The following is an 8,062-nucleotide window of genomic DNA, read 5'->3' as shown; positions in this document are numbered from 1 at the left end:
ACTCTAGCGTTCCTAAAAAAGGCACACACTTCCCCCACACGCGCTGTGCAAAAGAACAAAACCAAAACACATGTTCGATCGTCTCAACAGCTTGGCAGTCCGCTCGCGGACACCTGGCCTGCCTGGTGAGCTTGTGCTTGTACAAGACATCCCGCACCGGAAGCCTTTTCCACGCCGCCAGCCAATTCAGGTCCTGCATGTCAAGTCGTAGGCCTCTGGGCTGTACTCTCTTCCAGATCTTTGTGGCGACACCCCCGACGATAGTGGCTTCCCCCTGCTCCATTACTGCGCGGTACAGTGCCCTGTGGTCCGCCAGAGGAGGATCTCCCCCGGCCAGATGATTTCTCACCCAGGCTACTGCGTGCCTGTAATGCCACGGTAAGTCTTCCCCGTGCGGGACGTCGTTCCTCCAGCCTGTAAGGTGCCTCATACTGCTGGCCAGCCAGAACCTTGCAAAAAACTGAGAGCAGTGCGTTACTGGTTGACCTAAAGTAGCGCACAACCCCGACACATACAGGCAATTCAGTTTGACGGGGATGTTTGGAACCCCCCTACCTCCCTTCTCGATTGGACGGTACATATCGATGCGCTTGATGTACTCATATTTCTTGCTCCACAAGAAATCAAAGGTGACTTTAACAAGATATCTATTGTATCTTGCAGGCATTGGGAAGACATAAGCGAGATGGATCAGTGCAGGTAAGACTTCTGTTTTCAATACTACGACCTTCTCCATGAAAGTTAAAAGTCTATCGCTCCATCGCTGCAATCTCACCCTTGTGACTTCTAAAGTCTGCAGCCAGTTGTGATGCACCATCCCCTGGTCTTGAAAGGAGATGCCCAACACTTTCAAGGGGCCCTTACAAAAGTCCAGCCCACATATCCCTCCCTCCCTCTCTCTCCATGACCCGAAAAACTTAACCTTGCTCTTTTGCTTGTTCAGCCTGGCCCCTGACACCTTAGCAAAGTCCTCAAAAAGGACCAGAGCTTTATGCAGGCCATGGTCCGAGGTCAGTATCAGCGTTACGTCGTCCGCATACGCAGACAACTTGACCCGCTCTCCGCCACTCCCAGGCACTAACAGCCCGTCCACCTCTGGGGTCATGTTCACCATCCTCACAAACGGTTCCATGTAGAGGATGAACAGCAACGGGGACAAGGGGCAACCTTGCCTCACTCCCGAGTTTTGCTCCACGATCTTCCCAGTGAAGCCATTGACCACGACTCTGCTGCCCACCTGTGCATACAAAGTCCTCAGCCAGCCAATAAAAGTGTGTCCGAAGCCCATTCGTTCCATCACCTGCCACAGGAACGCGTGCGATACCTTGTCAAACGCCTTCTCCAGGTCTAGGTTGGCTAAAACTAGTGGCAGGTTCCTTTGTTCAGACCATGCAACTGCATCCCTAATGAGCTGCAGAGACCAGCTGATCCTTCTCCCTTTCACGCCACAAGTCTGATCTTTGCCCACCACCGACCCTATTACCTCCTTCAACCGATTGACCAGTACCTTGGCAATGAGCTTGTAATCGGCACACAACATAGTGAGTGGCCTCCAATTCCCTAAGTCTGTTGTCTGTCCTTTCTTAAATAATAAGGTCAGGACCCCCTCACGCATCGAGTCCCCTAGTCTCCCCTTAGTGACGACCTCTATTGTTATTTTGAGCATTATAGGCCCTAGTATGCCCCAAAAAGCCTTGTAGAATTCTGCAGGCAAGCCGTCTAAGCCTGGTGCCTTCCTGTTTTTCATCCCGGCCAGCGCTCCTTTAAGTTCTTCTATACTGATAGGCCTTTCCAAAAAAAGCCTGCCACTCTCCGGCACCCGTGCAGTGATGCACTCCAACACAGCGGACCCCGATGCTTCTCCTACAAGTTCACCCGAGAAGAGCTCTTTATAGTATGCATGGACCGCCTTCAGCATACCATCAGTGTCTTCCACTATCTTGTCGGCACTAACGCGGACCCCACTCATACTTCTCCTGTTCTGAAGTCTCCTCACCTGCCGGAACAGAGAAGAGGCGCATGTCCGTTGCTGCAACAGGGAATCGATCCGGGCTTTAAACAGAAAGCTTCTAGCTCTTTGCTGGTGATAAGTTTTCAACCTGGCCCTGACAGCTGCTATTTCCTCCATGTCAACTTCCACCCCCTCATTAAGCAGAGAATAAAGGTTATGCAACTCCCGTTGCAGGATCCTCCCCTCCCTTACTTCACTCCTCCGGCGATTTAAACTATACTCCTTAGTGAACTTTCTGATCCGCTTCTTCACTACCTCCCACCAGTCCAGAGCCGAAATATGGCTCCTCTTTGCGCCCCACCATTCATTCAGCTTGGATGCCATACACTTAAGGTAAGGCTCCTCACTCAATACCCCCACATTCATTCGCCAATAGCCCCTGCCATACAATCTGTGCTGAAGACGCAATTCAACCTCGACGATGGTGTGGTCGGAGCACCACGTTGGCTGGACAGCAGCTCTCTCCACTTTCACTTCCCTTGAGGCGAAAAAGTAATCTAGGCGTCTTGCAACTCCTGCTGAGTTCCTCCAAGTCATCGCCACTGCTCCGGGTGCGACTCGGGAAAAGCAATCCACCAGGTTAAAACGCGTCAAGAGCCCTCGCAGCTGTCTCCCCCCCGCATCCTCCCGGCTGCTGAGGTCCACATTGAAATCTCCACCTATGACGAGGGTTTTATTTGTGGCACAAAGCGGGTAGAGCTCTTTAAAAAAATCTGCCCTCAAGGAGCCTACTGCAGGGGCATACACTGAAATAAACCTAAAATTATCATTGCCAAAACACACATCCACACACAAGGCCCTCCCAGGCACTATTACGTTGCACTCTTCCACACTCATTTCACGGTTACCAAATAAAATCCCCACACCCGACGAGTGAACCCCTCCCACACTCCACCGAGACCCCCCCTTGTCCCAGTCCCTCGTAAAAGCCACAACGTCCTCGCCGTTCTTCAGGTGCACTTCCTGCAAAAAGCACACATCAAAGCTCAGGCTTTTCAAAGAAAGAAACACTGCTGTCCTCTTCACCCTGTCTCTCAGCCCCCTCACATTGAGAGTAGCTAGCTTCATCTCAGATGCTGGTTAGAGCCTTCCTTCCCATTTCCTAATGATCTTCATGGCCGCGATGTACACATCCCTAACCTCCGACTCCTTCTGCCCATACACGTACAATCCAGTGACCTTCCTAGTTTTCCCGTTACTTTCGATCTTAACCCCCGGGAAGGACCTCAAAACATTTTTAAGCCCCCCGGCTCGATTAGGAAACTTTATGCTCCCCTCCATCCATTCACACCGTTTCAGGAAACTGGAAGATGCGTCGAGATACTTCACTATTCCGCCATCTCTTTTGAATGCACCGGCCGCAAAGGCCGCCTTTGCCAAGCCGTCATTGTTTCGCCACTTCCTCTCCATGTCCTGCAAAAGAATCTTTTTAGGGACGATTTCCGTGTGCGTCTCCCCATACAGCTCAAAACGCCGGATCTCACTCCCTTCGCGCACGCAGCCGAAACGAATGTCCCTCTGCGATATCTGCTGTTCCTCAAAATCGGCGGGCCATATAACCTTATCGCTCCTCTCGTCCCATTTGCAGAGTTCTACAAAGTCTCGGGGAAGTTCGGAGTCCAGCCAGAGGCCTCCCCCCTCTCCTTGTCTTTGGACTGCACCGGCCTGTGCGTCTTGGGTGAGTACATTACCGCTTCCGTCAATAGTGCCTTCAGTTTCGGGGACAAAAGGTGTTCCAGTGCGTTCCGAGGAGCCGCTGCCACCAAGCTCCTCATGCTCCACGTCCCGGATCTCTCCTTCCTCTTCCTCCACCCGGCACAGTAAGGGGGCTGAAGCCTCAGACACCTGTCTGCCACCCGGGGCCAGTTCCTCTGGATCCCTGCCCGCTTTTTTTGCAGAAAGCTCATCGGATTCGGCAGCCTTCCTCTTGACTGACTTTTTGGAGGAAGAAACCCCATCTTCCTCCTCCTCCTCCACTCTATCCTCCCAGTCCCTTGGTGGGACTATGCCCTCCATCTCACTCACCGCGTCCTTTAAGAAAGGTAGCCCGGGTGTATCGTAGCTGATGGCATCTCCGGAGTGGCCCGTTTCCATCTCCTCATTTGCCATCTGCTCCTCACTGTCTCCTGGGACACCTTCCCCAGCTGCCTCCTGTTCCGCTGGTGGATCTTCTGCCGAGCTTCCCAGCACGCCCGTGTCAGCTGCCTCGCTCCCGGAGTCCCTCTGGCCTGCAGACACAGCTTCCTCATCCTTCCGTGGCCTGCTCATGGCTGCGGAATAGCTCCTAGCCTTTATAGGGCACTCCCTATAGGCATGCCCCGGCTTTCCACATAAATTGCACTTGATGTCTTCAGTGCAAGCGGACCCAACATGCCCGATACCACCGCACCTTCTGCATATCTGCACTCTACAGTTCAGAGCTATATGGCCCTCTTGTCCACAGCGCCTGCACGTGAGGGGCTGGCCCGGATAGAACAAGTACCCATTGCTCGAACCGATAGTAAAGGAAGCTGGCGGGTGTAGTAAACCGTCGCTTGCCTGCGTACTAAACCGGAATCGGACTCGGTACCGTCTTTTCCCACTCCAGTATTTCTTTCTGTCCAGCAATTTGACTCCCTCATCCTGCACATCCACAAAGCGCTTGAGGTAGCTCACAATGTCCTCCTCCGCCATGTAAGGGTTGAATACATGCACTGTTAAAGGCCTCAGTTCTCGTGCAAATAAAGGTTCAATATAAAACCGTTTGAGTGGCTCTTCATTCCTGTGCTCACTAGCAAGTGACCAAACCTCATTGCATTTAGTGTCAGTGATTAAAGTGAGGTCAAATACCTTCCTCCCGGGAAAGTCTTGTAGGCAGTAAGTGTCCTCCGGGTGCACTCCCAAGGTCTCCTCCAGCACCACTTCCTCAAAAGTATCTCTGTAGATCAACTCCTGGGCTTCTTCCTCCTCCTTCAAAACGAACCGGATCGTGTTCCTCAGCCTCGCCTCTCTGGTGCTCGATCTTCTCTCCATCCTTCCGAAATGGCCGGATCCTCCTCCGCCACGTAGAAAAAAGAAAAATGCTCCCGCCTAGCCTGTAGACAGGTCCGGGGAAAAAAGCCCCCTCACCTTCTCTCCTTCTGACTGCTCCTACAGCCGCGGTCAAGCCACGTACTGTGATCGCAGCCAAAAGGCCGAGAAGCGATGCCCACAAAGGCGCGGAGCGACGCGCGGGCGTTCCGCTGGCGCACAGTGGCGCAGGCCGACTCCTCTGGAGCCCGGGACCCGCGCAGCTGCCGGCCTCCCTGCAGCCAGAGGCCTCAAAGCGGGACTCTGCTCCCCCTCTCTCTTGCCTGCCTGGCTGCCTTCCTGCCAGTCCCGGGCGGGGGCCCTGCTCTTTGATCTTCTGTCAACGGCCCGACAACGACCGCAGCCGCAGGGGGCGCCAGCCGCCCGGCCTCCTTAGCTTAGGCCCCTCCCACCGGCAGCAGCTGTGCCCAACCGGCTGCGAGCGAAAGCCGAGCGCCAGCACCTGCGGGCAGAGGCAAGGGGCAGCTCTCTCTCCGGAGGGAGGGACGGGGACGCGCGCGCACGCACACACGCCTGCCTGCCTGCCTGCCTGCCGAAAAAAAAAGAAAGAAAATGTGGATATACTAAGTTTTTTGGAGGGAAAACGCCCAGCTGTCGAAAGGGGCCCGCCTGCAGGGACGGGGACGGACACGCAAGCAAGCAAGCAAGCAAGCAAGCAAGCAAGCAAGCAAGCAAGCCACGCCGGCCTCCCTGGGAAAAGGCTGAAAAACCTAAGTTTTTTGGAGGGAAAACGCACGGCAGCCGAAAAGGGGGCCGGCCTGCTTGCCCAGAGAGTCGAGACGCGGGAAAGCGCACAGAGGGAGCACGGGAACGGAGAGGGCGAGAGAGAGGCGGACACAGAGACACACAGATGGACGAGGGACGAGGGACGAGAGACGAGACCCGAGAAGAAGGAGCTCCAGTCCACTTCGCTCGCTACGTCTGTCTTTTCACCGCTGAGAGAAGGTGGTGCACCGCTCCCGGAGGCGCTGCAATACCGGGCCGATGCGTGGAGAGGACGGAGCAAGCTCCTGATCCAGCTCCCTGTTCCAAAAATCCGTTTAATATGTGGTCCCCCGATGGGGGACGTATCAGATATTAAACTGATAAGAACAGATTTTTTTTTTTTTTTTTTTTTTTTTATTATAAAAACGAACCCCAAAAATCACACACTCACTCCACCATCCAATCTACACCACTAACACCACAAAACTAAATCCTTCCACCTCTCTTTAGCTGCCGCAAAGCCCCACCTAATCACATCCCACCTGACCCGTCTCCCTATGTCTGCTTTCACCTTGGCAACCACACTAAAAGCTGAGACCTCCACTCCGTGTTTAATCAGATCATCACGAGCCTCCCACACATACAGTTTCACCAGACTTACTATTAGCCAGGCAAGGAACTTATCATCCCACTTCCCCACCTTTGGTATGCCCCTCATAAGCAACTTATAAGACAGCACAACCCCCAGGCCAACCCGTGCCATTGCACTCCCACATTGTTCCCACACTGCCTGAACAAACCCACACTCCCAAAATACGTGCCGGACTGTTTCTTCCTGAGGGCATCCCGTTCTCGGGCATTGACTCTTCTTCGCCAGCCCTCTAGCGTACATGACTGATCTAACCGAGAGCCTCTCCCACACACACAGCCAGTTAAGATCTTTTAGCTTATTGTCCAACCCCCCGGGTTGTGTCTGCAGCCATACTTCATTGGACACCCCCAAAATTGCTGCGGTCTCCTTCTTCGTCACCATGTCATACAATGACCTGTGGTTCAGGGACATCGTACCTTGACGGGCCTCCGGGTGAGCCTTCAGCCATTGAGCCGCATGTCGATAGTGCAGAGGTAAGGATTCTGCCTTTGGAGTAGTATTCCTCCATCTCGCCAAATGTCGCATTGTTGACAGAAACCACAATTGAACGAAATAGCAGCAGAGGTGCGGTGGATCATTAGCCAAGAGTACACACAAGTTTGACACAAACACACAGTCCAACTTCACCACGAAATTTGGAACTCCTCTGCCCCCTTCGGCGACTGGCCTACACATATCCGCTCTTTTTATTCTTTCGTATCCTTTCCCCCACATGAATCGAAAGATCATTCTTGTTACTTCCTTCCTTTTCCTCATTGGCAATGGAAATACTACCGCCAAATACAAGAGCAACGGCAAGATGTCCACTTTCAGGACCAGGACCTTACCTGTGTAGGTAAGCGCTCGATGTTGCCACAAACCAATCTTGCGATTCACCTCCCGCAATCTTTCCTCCCAGTTCAGCTTAGCAGAATCTGCGTTGTGAAAAAGGATTCCCAAAGTCTTCACTGGCCCAGACACCACAGTAAGACCCCCCGTCCGTTCCGGTCTGTACTTCCATACCCCAAAAAATTTGATAGTACTCTTTGCTTTATTCAATTGGGCTCCGGTCCCTGCTGAGAATTCGCCGATAATACTCAGAGCTCTTTCCAACCCTTCTTCCGAATCAAGGAACAAAGTGACGTCGTCGGCATAAGCTGCCACTTTAGCCACTTTCCCGCCACTTCCAGGAACTGTTATCCCCCTCACCGTCGTGTCTTCTCTCACTTGGTCCAGCAGGAGCTCTAGATATACAACATACAGGAGTGGGGACAAAGGACACCCCTGCCGCACTCCGCACTGCACAGGAATCCCCTCTCCCATCCACCCATTCACACACACTCTTGTCTCCACCCTTCTGTACAAGGTATGAATCCATCCCACAAATGTTCTACTCAGACCCTTTGCTTCCAGGACTCGCCATAAGACATTATGATTCACCCGGTCGAAAGCTTTGCACTGATCTAAACTCACCAACATAAGTGGTAGGTTCCGTTCTTCGACCCAGGATATAATGTCCCTGGTCAACTGCAGATTCCAACCAATATTTCGGCCTGCCACCCCACATGTCTGGTCATCCTTTACTAGAAGTGGCATCACTTCCCTTAGTCGCCTACCCAGCACTCTGGCCAAGATCTTATAATCTA

The 8,062-nt window shown here is 53.0% G+C and overlaps 1 non-coding gene across 1 annotated transcript; it reads right to left on the bottom strand.

The window, feature by feature from the left end:
• Nucleotides 1–6,023: 6,023 nt before the first annotated feature.
• LOC138223426 (U2 spliceosomal RNA) lies at nt 6,024–6,215 on the bottom strand. Its single transcript, XR_011181862.1, has one exon. It is a non-coding gene; the product is annotated as a U2 spliceosomal RNA (small nuclear RNA).
• Nucleotides 6,216–8,062: the final 1,847 nt, after the last annotated feature.

Source organism: Lepisosteus oculatus, chromosome 16, assembly GCF_040954835.1.
Source record: "Lepisosteus oculatus isolate fLepOcu1 chromosome 16, fLepOcu1.hap2, whole genome shotgun sequence".
NCBI lineage: Eukaryota > Metazoa > Chordata > Actinopteri > Semionotiformes > Lepisosteidae > Lepisosteus > Lepisosteus oculatus.
This window is presented reverse-complemented; position numbering and strand designations above follow the sequence as displayed.